Genomic DNA, 14763 nt, shown 5'->3' with positions numbered 1-14763 from the left:
GATTGAGGCGATCGCTCACAAGTCACAGCGTGTGCCGATTCAAGCATGACCATTCTTTTCATGAAAGTTTCGATCTTGAGCTCGTAGTCGGTTAGACGCTGTTTTTGCTGTCTATTTTCCTCAATGACTCTCTGGTATTCTGGACTCTGTGTGATCGGTGTGGATGTGTTTCGTGGCTAGGAAGAGACGACTTCCGCAAGCTTACCTCGTGTGAAGGCTTCTGCTCTCTTGCCGGAGGCGACGGGTTTCTTTTGGGTGTCGGTGGTGCCCGATGCTCGCGGCTCGCTGACCGGGAGCGGCATTGGGAGCGGCAGCGTTGCTCGGTATTGACCGGCCAGCCGCGAGTGTCCGCCCTGTAGGTCCCTTCTTCGTCTTCCGAGGCGAACCATTGTGAGGCTTTCGAATTCATCCAGGCGCTGACGATGGTGTGGGTGGGGATCAAACCGGTTTGAGTCGCTTCTTGCACGAGTGGTCACCGGTTTGGCGAGCCTCCCAGCACGAGGCGCTGTTCATCTCGCATTTGTGTCCGTCGGTTGGATTAAGCAGTCCGCACAGTCTACAGATGGGTCTGTCTGGGTTTGGGCACACGCCGGTGCAGATCTTGCAGACTTGGAGCGTCGGTTTAAATGGATAGCAACGGAGTTCACTTCCGTAGTAAGACACAAATAATGGTAGATGGGGACCAATAAAGTCCAGCGCTGCACTTTGAGTGACACCGATCATCCTGGCTGTACGGATTTCCACGCCATGTGTTCTCACTCTGAGGTGGGCCAGGAGGGTTTCGGTGGCTGTGTGCAGCGGTATTCCACGTACCACTACTCTGAGGGTGCCTTCTCCTTGGGAGGTGTATGCGCGCACTGCGCGACTTCTGCCGCTAAGTGTTAAGGTGTGGATGTGTCTAGCTTTTTCGGCGACCTCTTCGTACTGGGTCGGTAGGATGGCTATGTTGGATCCCAGGTTGATTCTCAGTATGCATTTGTCATCCGTGAACTCGTTGTGGCACGCGTCGTTGATCGCTCGTGCAAGTGTATGGTGGACCTTGATTTGGACGGATGATTATTTTGTAGTCATTTTTCAGAAGCGGAGGAGGTCTAGCGACTCTCCGTGTTGTTGATGTCTTAGTGGTAGTTGCGGGGTCTTGAGGCTTTACACTACAGCGTCGCCTCTCCAAGGCTTCTTGCTTGCGTTGCTTTTGTGTTCGCACTGATTGCCAATGGAGATCTTCTCTTACGGTGTTATGGTCCAGAGTTTCTTGGCTCACCGGTTCGGTAGTCTGGTCTATGAGTTCTTCTGCATGTCCTGCGGTAGTTGTATGGAGGGGGTCAACGATCGTAGTCGCTTCGTTCACCATGGTTAGGCCAAGTGCCGTCGCAGGAATCCCCGTCGGCGAAGCGAGCGGCTGCCGCCGCCAGTTAGGGTTAGCGGCCCACCCGGGTAGACGAAACTTTCAAGAATCCTCCTGGGGCGCTCGCTGGTCGGCTTTAGACGGGGGTGGCGTGGATGCGGTCCTTATAACGTTAGGAAGCTGGTGTAAGCGTTTCGGGGCGTTTTCTATAAAAAACACCATCAAAAACTCACGAAACTACGCAGCCCGACGCGAGCCGGTGTTGACACTGTGGTCTTCTTCTTCGGAAGAGAAAGCGAAACGCGGTAGCCAGCGACGTGACCTGTGCAATGACGAACACATTAGGCACACCTCATTTTATACACACATAATTTGGCGTCCAGACAGCATTGTAGTAGAAATTCACCGACGAAATCCGAAGAGCAAGTGAGGAGTGGAAGGCAGTGACGTGACGTTTGCAATGACGCACACACTAGGCACGCCCCCTTTTATGCCCTCGTAATTTGGCATCTTCAAGGGGTGTGCGGTAGCGCGACTGCGTGTGTCCCTGTGTGTCTTCTTTTGTCCCGTCTTTTAATCACGCTACCGTACACCCCTTCAACATGCATTACCAACAAGCCCAGATTGCAACCCTCGTAATTTGGCGTCCGGAGTGCATCGCAGTAGACATCGACCTGCATCGCAGTAGACAAACCACCGAAGAAATCTGAAGAGCAAGCGACGCGGGAGAGGCAGCAGCTGAAGTGTGCAATGAAGCACATACTAGGCACGCCCCATTTTATACACTCGTAATTTGGCGTCCAGACTGCATCGGTGCCCTTTCTTCTGCGAAGCACTCGGCACGCCAAATTATGAGAGTATAAAATGAGACATACCGAATGTGTGCGTCATCACACACACCACGTCGCTGCCCCCCGCGCGTCACTTACTCTTCGGATTTCATCGCTGCTCTTTCTACTGCGGCGCACTCTGTACGCTAAATTATGAGTGCATAAAATGAGGCAGTGAGTGCGTCATTGCGCACGTCACGTCGCGGCCTCCCGCGTTTCCCTTACCCGTCGGATTTCGTCGGTGCGTTGTCTACAGCGATGCACCCTGGACACAAAATCACAAGTACATAAAATTGGTTGTGCATACTGTGCGACCGACAAGTATATAAATTGGTTGTGCACGTCACGTCGTTGCCTTCCGTGCGTCCTTGCTATCCGTATTTCATCGGTGCTAATTCTACTGCGTCGCACTCTTCTCGCCAAATTGTGAGAGTATATATTGAGGCATGCCGAGTGTGTGAGTCATGGCACAGATCACGGCACTACCTCCCACTCGTCAGTTGCTCTTCAGATTTTGTCGGTGCATTGTCTACAGCGATGGACCCTGGAAGCGAAACAACAAGTATACGAAATTGGTTGTGAAGGTGTGTGACTCATTGCACACGCCACATCGCTGCCTCCCATGCGTCCTTGCGCTTCGTATTTCATCGGTGCTAGTTCTACTGCGCCGACTCTGCACGCCAAATTATGAGAGTATAAATTGAGGCGTCCCAAGTGAGTGCGTCCTTGCACAGGTCTAGTCACTGCCTCCCGCGCATCAGTTGCTCTTCGGATTACGTCGGTGCATTGTCTACCTGATGCACTCTGGAAGCGAAATCACAAGTATACAAAATTGGTTGTGCATAATGTGTGACTCATTGGACACGTCACGTCACTGCCTCCCACGTGTGCTTGCTCTTCGGAGTTCATCAGTGTCCTTTCGACTGCGCCGACTCTGCACGCCAAATTATGAGAGTATAAATTGAGGCGTCCCGAGTGAGTGCGTCATTTCACATGTCTAGTCACTGCCTCCCGCGCATCAGTTGCTCTTCGGGTTTTGTCGGTGTATTGTCTACAGCGATGCACACTGGAAGCGAAATCACACGTATTCACACGTATTCACACGTAATCACACGAAATTGGTTGTGTATAGTGTATGACTCATTGGACACGAAACGTCGCTGCATCCCACGTGTGCTAACTCTTCGGAGTTCATCGGTGTTCTTTCTATTTCGCCGCACTCTGCACGCCAAATTAAGAGAGTATAAATTGTGGCATACCGAGTGTGTGCGTCATTGCACAGTTCTAGTCACTGCCTCCCGCGCATCAGCTGCTCTTCGGATTTCGTCGGTGAATTGTCTACAGCAATGCACTCTGGAAGTGAAGTCGCAAGTATACGAAATTGGTTGCGCATAGTGTGTGACTCATTGCACACGTCTCGTCGCTGCCTCCCGCATGTCCTTGCTCTTCGGTGTTCATCGGTGCGCTTTCTACTGCGCCGCACTCTCCACACCAAAATATGAAGGTATAAATTGAGGCATACCAAGTGTTTGCGTCATTACACAGATATAGTCACTGCCTCCAGCGCAGCAGTTGCTCTTCGGATTTCGTCGGTGAATTGTCTACAGCAATGTACTCTGGAAGCGAAATCACGCGCGTAATAAATTGGTTGTGAATTGTGTCTGATTCCGTGGACACGTCACGCCGCTGCCTCACGCGCGTCCTTGTTCTTCGGTGTTCATCGGTGCCCTTTCTACTGCGACGCACTCTGCACGCCAAATTATGAGAGTATAAATGGAGGCATACCGAGTGTGGGCGTCATTTCACAGGTCACGTCACTGCCTCCCGCGCGTCACTTGCTGTTCGGATTTTGTCGGTGAATTGCCTACAGCGATGCACTCTGGAAGCGAAATCACAAGTATACGAAATTCGTTGTCCATTGTGTGCGACTCATTGCCCACGTCACGTCCTGGCATCCCGCGTGTCCTTGCTCTTCGGCGTTCATCGGGGCTGTTTCTACTGCGCCGCACTCTCCACTCCAAATTATGAGAGTATGAATTGTGGCATATCCAGGGTGTGCGTCATTGCACTGGTCTATTCACTGCCTCCCGCGCATCAGTTGCTCTTCGGATTTCGTCGGTGAATTGTCTACAGCGATGAACTCTGGAAGCGAAATCACAAGTATACGAAACTGGTTGTGCATTGTGTGTGACTCATTGCCTACGTCACGTGGCTGCCTCCCGCGTGTCCTTTTTCTTCGGTGTTCATCGGTGCCCTTTCTAGTGCGCCGCACACTGCACGAAAAAAATTATTAGAGTATGAATTGTGGCATACCAAGTGCGTGCGTCATTGCACAGGTATAGTCACTGCCTTCCGCGCATCAGTTGCTCTTCGGATTATTTCCGTGCATTGTCTACAACGATGCACTCTGGAAGCGAAGTCACAAGGATACAAAATTGGTTGTGCATAGTGTGTGACTCTTTGTACACGTCACGTCGCCGCCTCCCGCGTGTCCTTGCTCTTCGGATTTCATAGGTGCCCTTTCTACTGCGACGCACTCTGCACGCCAAATTATGAGAGTATAAATTGAGGCATACCGAGTGTGTCCGTCATTGCACAAGTCACGCCACTGCCTCCCGCGCGACACTTGCTCTTCGGATGTTGTCGGTGAATTGTCTACAGCGATGCACTCTGGAAGCGAAATCACAAGTATACGAAATTGGTTGTGCATTGTGTGCGCCTCATTGCCCACGTCACGTCGAGGCCTCCCGTGTGTCCTTTCTCTTCCGTGTTCATCGGTGCCCTTTCTACTGCGCGGCACTGTGCACGCCAAATTATGAGAGTATAAATTGAAGCATATCAAGTGTGTGCGTCACAGCACAGGCATAGTCACTGCCTCCCGCGCATCAGTTGCTCTTCGGATTTCGTCGGCAAATTGTCTACAGCAATGTACTCTGGAAGCGAAATCACACGCATATTAAATTGGCTGTGAATAGTGTGTGACACATTGCACATGTCACGTCGCTGCCTCCCGCGTGTCCTTGCTCTTCGGAGTTCATCGGTGCCCTTTCTACTGCGACGCACTCTGCACTCCAAATTACGAGAGTATACATTGAGGCATAGCGAGTGTCGGCGTCATTGCGCAGGTCACATCACTGCCTCCCGCGCGTCACTTGCTCTTCGGATTTTGTCAGTGCATTGTCTACAGCGATGCACTCTGGAAGCGAAATCACAAGTATACGAAACTGGTTCTGAATAGTGTCTGACTCATTGCACACATCACGTCGCTGCCTCCCGCGCGTCCTTGCTATTCGGTGTTTGTAAGGTCGCTCTGATTGTTCGGGTTCTTAAGTGTCACGAATCGGCCACGTGCGTTGTGCATAGAGAGGGGGTTCACTTGCCCCCGTGTCAGCCGGGCGACAGTTGCTGTGTTATGTGGGGTCACAGGCACCGTGCGGTGTTGGGTGACGCGTCGCGGCAGGTGCCAGGTGGGCGAGTGCCGATTCCGGGAAGTCGGCATTGTGCGCACGGTGTTGGCAGTCCGCCGACGGTCACACGAGTCCACACAGACCAGCCTTGAAAGGGACCGCTGTACAAGGTATTGTGAGTGTGGCTCCCGAGTGCCTGACTAATTGGAGGCGCCGCCGAGGTTAAGAAGGGCTTAGCAACTCTGACCCCGTTCCGCAGCAGTGAGCATGGCCTAATCTTCTACGCGTCCGGAACGCAATCGCCAGCCTTGTTGTTGGGTGCGACTGCCTGTGTGGTGTCGAAGGCCAGCTTACAGTGCACGCTGCAGGAATGCGGGGCACACGTAAAGAGTGTGTTCGGACGACGGCGTCTTGGAAACACGCACTCGAAGAACTTTGTCTTGTAGACAATAACTCTGAAGTACAAGGAGGGCCATCAGTCTCCCACGCGGACAAACTTTGAGTACGGCCGCACTACGTGGTATCGATGCCCCTGCTTCCGAGACATTTGCGGCCTAGACGCCGTTGGGATTTGAAACGGTCTAGCGATAACTTGTTCGGGCCTGGCGTGTTTTGCTGACCCCGTCACTAACTACGGAGAAATGAGAGGGCTTCGGAGTTTTAGGGAAGAAGGAAAATAGCTTTGTTTTCCAATATGTTTATTTTGAAGAGTAAGCCCATCCCTGTGGGTTGTGGCTTAACAAACGGTTGACTCTGATTGGCAACTGAACCTGTGGGACGGGCCAACGGCCCTACCGCCTTTTTTTTTCTTTGTGTAATTGGGCTATAAAAATCGGGACGACATGCTGTCCCTCAGACTTGGCTGAAATCAGGATTGCTGATAGATCAGTGAGCCTCCGTACTATGTACGTTAAAACGAGTCTGGGCTCTAACAGTCATTGAGACAGTCGAAGAGTGAGACTTTGTTTCTAAGTTGTTCAAGTTTGTAATGTATTTGTTTTACCTACAATGTATATAGAAAAGTTTACGTATAAATATTTCTTGTACATCTGATCTGCATCGCTTCCTGTCTGCGTTTGATCAACAACTGCCGATCATCGTCCGAGAAGCTTCAAGTTCCAGCGGTGAAGCGAGGACGGAGAACGAACGAAACTTTACTGTGTTCATCGGTGCCCTTTCTACTGCGTCGCACTCCGCACGCCAAATTATGAGAGTATAAATTGAGGCATACCAAGTGTGTCCGTTATTACACAGGTCTAGTCACTGCCTGCCGCGAATCAGTGCCCCTTCGGATTTCGTCGGTGAATTGTCTACAGCCATGTACTCTGGAAACGAAATCACAAGGACACGAAATTGGTTGTGCATAGTGTGCGACTCACTGCACACGTCACGTCGCTGCCTCCGGCGTGTCCTTGCTCTTCGGAGTTCATCGGTGCCCTTTCTACTGCGACGCACTCTGCACGCCAATTTATGAGAGTATAAATTGAGGTATGCCGAGTGTGTGCGTCATTGCACAGGTAACGTCACTGCTTCCCGGCGTCACTTGCTCTTCGGATTTTGTCGGTGAATTGTCTATAGCGATGCACTCTGGAAGCGAAATCACAAGTATACGAAATTGGTGGTGCATTGTGTGCGACTCATTGACCACGTCATGTCGCTGCCTCTCGCGTGTCCTTGCTCTTCGGTGTTCATCGGTGCCCTTTCTAATGCGCCGCACTCTGCACGTCAAATTATGAGAGTATAAATTGAGGCATACCGAGTGTGTGCGTCATTACACAGGTCTAGTCACTGCCCCCCGCGCATCAGTTGCTCTTCGGATTTCGTCGGTAAATTGTCTACAGCAATGTACTCTGGAAGCGAAATCACACGCATATTAAATTGGCTGTGAATAGTTTGTGACACATTGCACATGTCACGTCGCTGCCTGCCGCGTGTCCTTGCTCTTCGGTGTTCATCGGTGCCCTTTTACTTCGCCGCACTCTGTACGCCAAATTATGAGAGTATAAATTGAGGCATAACGAGTGTGTGCGTCATTGCACAGGTCATGTCACTGCCTCCCGCGCATCAGTTGCTCTTTGGATCATGTCGGTCAATTGTCTACAGCGATGCACTCTAGAAGCGAAATTACACCTGTATAAAATTGGTTGTGCATAGTGTGTGACTCATTTCACACGTCACGTCGCTGGCTCCCGCGCGTCCTTGCTCTTCGGTGTTCATCCGTGCCCTTTCTACTGCGACGCACTCTGCACGCCAAATTATGAGACTATAAATTGAGGAATACTGAATGTGTGCCTCATTACACATGTCTAATCACTACCTGCCGCGCATCAGCTGCTCTTCGGATTTTGTCGGTGCGTTGTCGACAGCGATGCACTCTCTACGCGAAGTCACAAGCATACAAAATTTGTTGTGCATAGTGTGTGACTTTGCACACGTCACGTCGCCGCCTCCCGCGTGTCCTTGCTCTTCGGAGTTCATCGGTGCCCTTTCTACTGCGACGCACTCTGCACGCCAAATTATGAGAGTATATACTGTGGCATACCGAGTGTGTGCGTCATTGCACAGGTCTAGTCACTGCCTCCCGTGCATCAGTTGCTCTTCGGATTATGTCGGTGCATTGCGACAGCGATGCACTCTGGAAGCGATAGCTGCCTTGGCGTGTTTTCTACACCATGAACCAAGAGCGCCAAGGGACCAGCTCTTCTGAGGCCCATGTTCTAAACGGGCGTGCAAAGTGCCTTGGACCAATTAACCGCTCTGTTTGGATGGAGCATTTATCTACCGAAACGTCATTTTCCAACGAGCAGAAGTCTCAATCGGCGACGCAGAACGCCGACGCACGTTCCTCGACAACAACGAAGACGCCCGAGGTGGATACCGCGGGAGTGGCCGCCGATCCCATCGTCGCCGTTTTCCCTCCCAACAACGAGAGGTAGACACTCCGACCGGGGAAAGGATGGAGGAAGTTGCTGCCCCGAACATTTACGACGGCAAAACTGACGACGACACAGGTGGCTTTTGGAAGACAGTCATACATAAGCGACGCAACCGTCAAACGCGCGCTAAGACACAACCCTCCGAGAACATCTTGGGCATTCCGCACGCCTCCCAGCCTACCGTACGCAAGCGCATTCGGAATCAGATCCTGCCTCAACTTCCTTTGCACGATGAAAAGATAATTCTGCGGCCTCACGGCGGACTTTGTCTCGATAAGTGGACGCGCCCAGAACTCGCCAGTGCTCTATGGAGTGCTGCCGGCTTGACGACCGAGGATCGTCAGGACATCATATTCCGACTGCGAGCTCAGCAGAGCTTGGCAATCATCAGCACACGCCAGTCACACGTAGCCGACGCATTGTACAATGTGAGGAAGCTGAACCTTGGTCAGTGGGTCTATCCCATCACGACATATTTTGCGGCCCCACACAACTCATGCAAGGGAATTGTTCCTGGCCTTTTGCCCGCTATATCGTCATACAAGCTAGTGTATGAGCTTGTGGCTCCTGGAACTCAAATACTTCAAGCACGAATGATGGGTCAAACCAACGTTGCGTTGGTAACATTTGAAGGACTTAAAGTGCCTCGCTACGTGCGTTTCTATGCTGCTGAACTCCGCTTCTAGCCCCATCGACCCGGCCAACTGGTTTGCAAGATATGTCACAAGCTCCGCCATTGGGCTGATTACTGTCCTACGCCGCACGTGGACATTTGCGCGACGTGCGGGACTGACAACCCCACCCCGTCACATCCGTGCACCCCACACTGCAGATCCTGTGACGGCACCCACCCTACAGCGGATCCAAACTGCTCGCGGCGTGCTAGGCAGACACTGAACAAAGCTTGGGTGCGGAAAGCTCTCGAGAAAGAGCAGCGTGAACTCCAACCCTCCAGCGACCCGACCACTACCACAGATACGGCGGAGACCCGAACGTCGCGCGCTCCAACGAAGGAGACCAGAAAAGTCCGGTCGGAGACCCGTTCGAGCTCCCGTCGCAAGTTCCGGACCCGCTCCAAGTCTCAGTCCCGATCCCGCGAGGCGTCGGTGCGCCTCCCAGAGAAGCGCCCTCCTCCCCCATCTGCCCGACAACCCTACAAGAAGGCCCTGCAGACCAACGCCCCAGCCAGGGCAACCCTGGTCCCTTCAGGGGTGCAGCGGACCCCGGAGAAGAAAACAGCAATGGAGGCGCCTCGGGAGATATGTCGGGCGAAGTTTACCCCACAGCTCGCTCCGCCCAGTAAATCTCTCTCTACCCCTTCCCCTATAACCAATTCGTTACCAAATCTCGATCCTCTAATAGAAATAGCCCGCCTACGTCGTGAGATGGAGGCGCGCTGTGAGCGCATACAAAAACAAATGGACGCGCTGGTGGCAGACATGCGCACTAGTATGCAGGCGGCTCTGGACAGGATAGAACGCCAAATGGAGGCCCTTCAAATAGGGATTACGGAGCAAGTAAAATCATGTACAGAGTTCACTTTCGCACGCATGCAAGTTCCTGAGCTTAGCGGTAACAACGAAAGCGCGCTTTCCGACCAAGGCTCTCGGCCGCAACCTTCAAATGTGGGCACCCGGCGCCCGCGTCCCTATGCACGACCGCCTGCTTCCTCTCGCGATGATGATGGCGCCGCGTAACACGGAGCAACTAGTGGTGTGGCAGTGGAATTGTAGGGGATTCCGCCGTAAACGAGGTTCCCTACCGCAGTATATCGCCACATCCACGAACCCTCCCGATGTCATCCTCTTACAGGAAGTCAATTGCACCCCTTCTTTATCCGGCTACAGCACGCTCTCGGGTGTCTCTCCTTTTGTGGGAGCCTTAGTTTCGAAACATGTTACATCACGCATGCATACCACTGACATTGAGATTCCTCAACAAACATTAGAAATAATTGCGCAAGGTAAACGGAGCGAGAGTCTGTTTATACTCAATGCATACAGTTCCCCCCGTTCGCGAACGCACTGTTTTCAGCACTTACTAGCAGAATTTGGTAGGTTTGGACGGGTTTGTGTGGTGGCCGGCGACTTTAACGTTCCGCATACTGCATGGGGTTACGTTAAATCGCAGGCTAAAGGGACCCGCTTATGGAATGCCATCTGTAACAAGAGATACACGCTCCTTACCGACCCAGAGCACCCCACTCGGATAGGCAACAGCGTATCTCGTGACAGCTGCCCTGACCTTACCTTCGTGCGAAATACTGGCCCAGTCGTTGCGCACGGGGCTTTAGAGGAGCACCTTGGTAGTGACCACTACATTGTGGCGACCACCTTGTCATTACGGGGTGCGCGCAGGCCCGAGCGAAATGTGCGTATAACGGACTGGGCGAAATTCAGGGAACGTCGCCAGGACCCACCTGAGCGCCAAGGGTACGAACGCTGGCTTGACTCTCTCGCACAAGATATAGAGGCAACCACGAGCACACTGCGCACCACAACCAGTGCACAAGACATAGACCCGCATTTACTGCATCTTTGGAACGCCCGCAGAGGGTTGACACGACGATGGAAACGACAACGCCTCAACCGCAAACTTCCGAGACGTATGGATCAAATTCCACGGGAATCTCAGGAGTATGCAGAGATCCTTACGAGAAACAACTGGCGAGGATTTTGCGATCGCCTCTCAGGCACATTGAGCACAGCAAAAACGTAGTCGATTCTTCGCTCACTCACATATGGGAAAAACATTTCAACAGCTGCACATCCTAATGCACGAGTACAGGGACGATGTCTCGACACTCCTCAGAGAGCTAGAGAAGCATTTCATACCCACAGGCTCGCCGCCGCAGTACCCTGATTATCCTTATGTAGGCGAGGCGAACGAATTGCTAGATGCGGACATCACATCTGACGAAGTGCGGGTGGTCCTACAAGACCTACGCCGCAACACGGCACCGGAAGCCGACCACATCCGATTCGCCACCCTTCGTAACCTCAGTGACGCGGATATTAACCACCTCACCCATATCTTCAATGATTGCTGGCGCAAGGGCATGCTTCCCCAAGCATTGCGACACGCCGACATCACACTGATCCCCAAACCGGGCAAGCCTGTTAAGGTTGAAAACTTACGACCCATCTCCCTAACATCCTGCATTAGTAAGCTCACGGAGCATGTACTCTTGCGGCGTCTGCAGCCCTTCCTCGAAGAAAAATCATTCTTTTCTAACTCTCAATTCGGATATCGGGCTCATCTGTCTGCGAAAGATGTGCTTTACATTTGCGGGAGGAAGTCATAGGACCTCCGTCGTCCGCCCAAACGAGAGCACTCATAGCCTTAGACCTGAAAGGGGCATTCGATAATGTTGAACATGACCTCATCCTTCGCAATGTTGCACATTCACACTGTGGAATTCGTATGTACGATTACGTGGCGATAACTATATGCGCGCATTTCTTCGAGATCGCACAGCCAGCGTAGGAATGGGACCGCATCGATCAGGTACGATTCGCCTTGTAGGACGTGGGACACCCCAGGGCTCAGTTCTTTCCACTACTTTATTCAATATCGCGCTCGCAGGGCTCCCCCGACTACTCGACCAGATCCCTCATGTCGCCCACGCTATTTATGCGGACGACATTACTATCTGGTTGACACGGGGTTCCGACAGAGCCACCCAGGACCGACTGCAGCAAGCAGTCGATACAGTTTCCGAGTACGCGAGAAAATGCGGCTTAAGATGTGCTCCGGAAAAGTCAGAGCTCATAATCATTCGCCCCCGGAGCCGTTCCTCTACACCCCCTATCACTGTGCACGTGGATGGCACACCGATACCACAGGTTAATCGTGCTCGTATCCTCGGCCTACACATTCAAGCGGATGGCAGGTCAAACTACACTGTTTCCCTTCTATCCAGACAGAATGAGCAAATTCTGGCCATGATCCGGAGGGTCTCCAACAGGCGCTCGGGCCTTCGAGAAGAGGACCTGCTGCGCTTGGTGGAGGCATGCGTGATCAGCCGCCTTACATACCATCTCCCATTTCAGCGGTTGACCCAAGCGCAACAACTTCGCATAGACGCAATGATTCGCAAAGCGACGAAGCTGGCCCACGGCCTCCCGAACTATACTTCCACACACCGTCTCCTTAACTTAGGGACACATAACACACTAGGAGAGCTGCTAGAGGCACATTGGGTCAGCCATCGCCAGCGCCTCCTACTCACTCCTACTGGCCGCCATATTCTCACACGGCTAGGATACTCTGTGCCACCCCTTGAGTCTGAAACCCGTCCAGCGATCTTGTCGTCAGCGATACGCCAAGCACTAAGTATTCATCCATTGCCACGTAATATGCACCCCGAGCATGACGAAGGGCGGTGCAAAGCCCGTGTACGATACATTGGCCGCATGCTTGCAAACATCCCGGAAACACACACTTTATACACAGACACATCGCGTACTCAAGAGGGCTATACCTCGGTAGTTTTGGATGGCACCGAATCCCTGAGAGACTCTGCTGCAATGGGCGTAACAAATGCCGCTTACAGAGAAATTCTCGGTGTTGCTCTTGCAATTCGATACGCCATCCGTGTTCCTGAGGAAGTGTATATATTGACGGACTCGCAACAGGCATGCCCAGCGTTCTTATCAGGACATGGCATCCCGAGAGCGGCGCACCAAATTTTCAAACAGATCCCGCAAAATACACTAACCATACCTCCCCGCATCCATTTACTCTGGACCCCTGGTCATACCTCGCTGCCGGGTAACGAACGCGCACATGCGGTTGCCCGAGAAATTTCCCTACGGGCGACTCGGCGTGCTGAGGCGACTAGTTCAGAGTGGGGGGATCCCTTGCTCTGTTATAAAGACATACTCCGTCATTATACACGCATTCGTCACACCCACGCCACACCACCGCCGTCCAACTCGCGGGAGGAAGCAGTGGCATTACGCCAGTTACAAACCGGTACTTTCCCTAATCTTGTCTCTCTCAATAAATTCTACCCACACTGTTATGCAGATCGTTGCCCCGGCTGTGGCAGCTCGCCCACAATCTTCCACGTCACGATTGAGTTCACTGCAAACCTCTTTCCTCCCTTGCCAACTCTCCTTTACCCCCTACGCAACAAAGAGCTGTGGGACGATGCCCTCCGCGATGGACCTCCCGAGGTCCTTCGAGCAGTGATACAACGGGCTCGAAATATCGCCGGAATCATCTTAGGGACCCTGGACTGAGGGTTCCTCCCACACTGCTCTCGCCATTCAGATATTATTAATAAAGATGTTTTACTCTCTCTCTCTCTCGCTCTCTCTCTGGAAGCGAAATCACAAGTATATTAAATTGGTTGCGCATAGTGTGTGACTCATTGCACACGTCACGTCGCTGCCTCCCGCGTGTCCTTGCTCTTCGGATTTCGTCGGTGAATTGTCTACAGCGATATACTCTGGAAGCGAAATCACAAGGATACGAAATTGGTTGTGCATAGTTTGTGACTCACTGCACACGTCACGTCGCTGCCTCCCGCGTCTCCTTGCTCTTCGGAGTTCATCGGTGCCCTTTCTACTGCGACGCACTCTGCACGCCAAATTATGAGAGTATAAATTGAGGCATACCGAGTGTGTGCGTCACTGCACAGGTCACGTTACTGCCTCGCGCGCGTCACTTGCTCTTCGTATTTTGTCGGTGAATTGTCTACAGCGATGCACTCTGGAAGCGAAATCACGAGTATACGAAATTAGTTGTGCATTGTGTGTGACTCATTGCCCAAGTCACGTCGCTGCCTCCCGTGTGTCCTTGCTCTTTGGTGTTCATCGGTGTCCTTTCTACTGCGCCGCACTCTTCACGTCAAATTATGAGAGTACAAATTGGGGCATACCGAGTGTGTGCGTCATTGCACAGGTCATGTCACTGCCTCCCGCGCATCAGTTGCTCTTCGGATTAGGTCGGTGAATTGTCTACTGCGATGCACTCTGGAAGCGAAATCACACGTATATTATATTGGTTGTGAATAGTGTGTGACACATTGCACATGTCACGTCGCTGCCTCCCGCGGGTCCTTGCTCTTCGGAGTTCATCGGTGCCCTTTCTACTGCGACGCACACTGCACGCCAAATTATGAAAGTATAAATTGAGGCATACCGAATGTGTGCGTCATTGCACAGGTCACGTTACTGCCTCCCGCGCGTCACTTGCTCTTCGTATTTTGTCGGTGAATTGTCTACAGCGATGCACTC

This window comes from Dermacentor variabilis, chromosome 9, assembly GCF_050947875.1.
Source record: "Dermacentor variabilis isolate Ectoservices chromosome 9, ASM5094787v1, whole genome shotgun sequence".
NCBI classification, from domain to species: Eukaryota; Metazoa; Arthropoda; class Arachnida; order Ixodida; family Ixodidae; genus Dermacentor; species Dermacentor variabilis.
Note: the sequence above shows the minus strand (reverse complement) of the source record.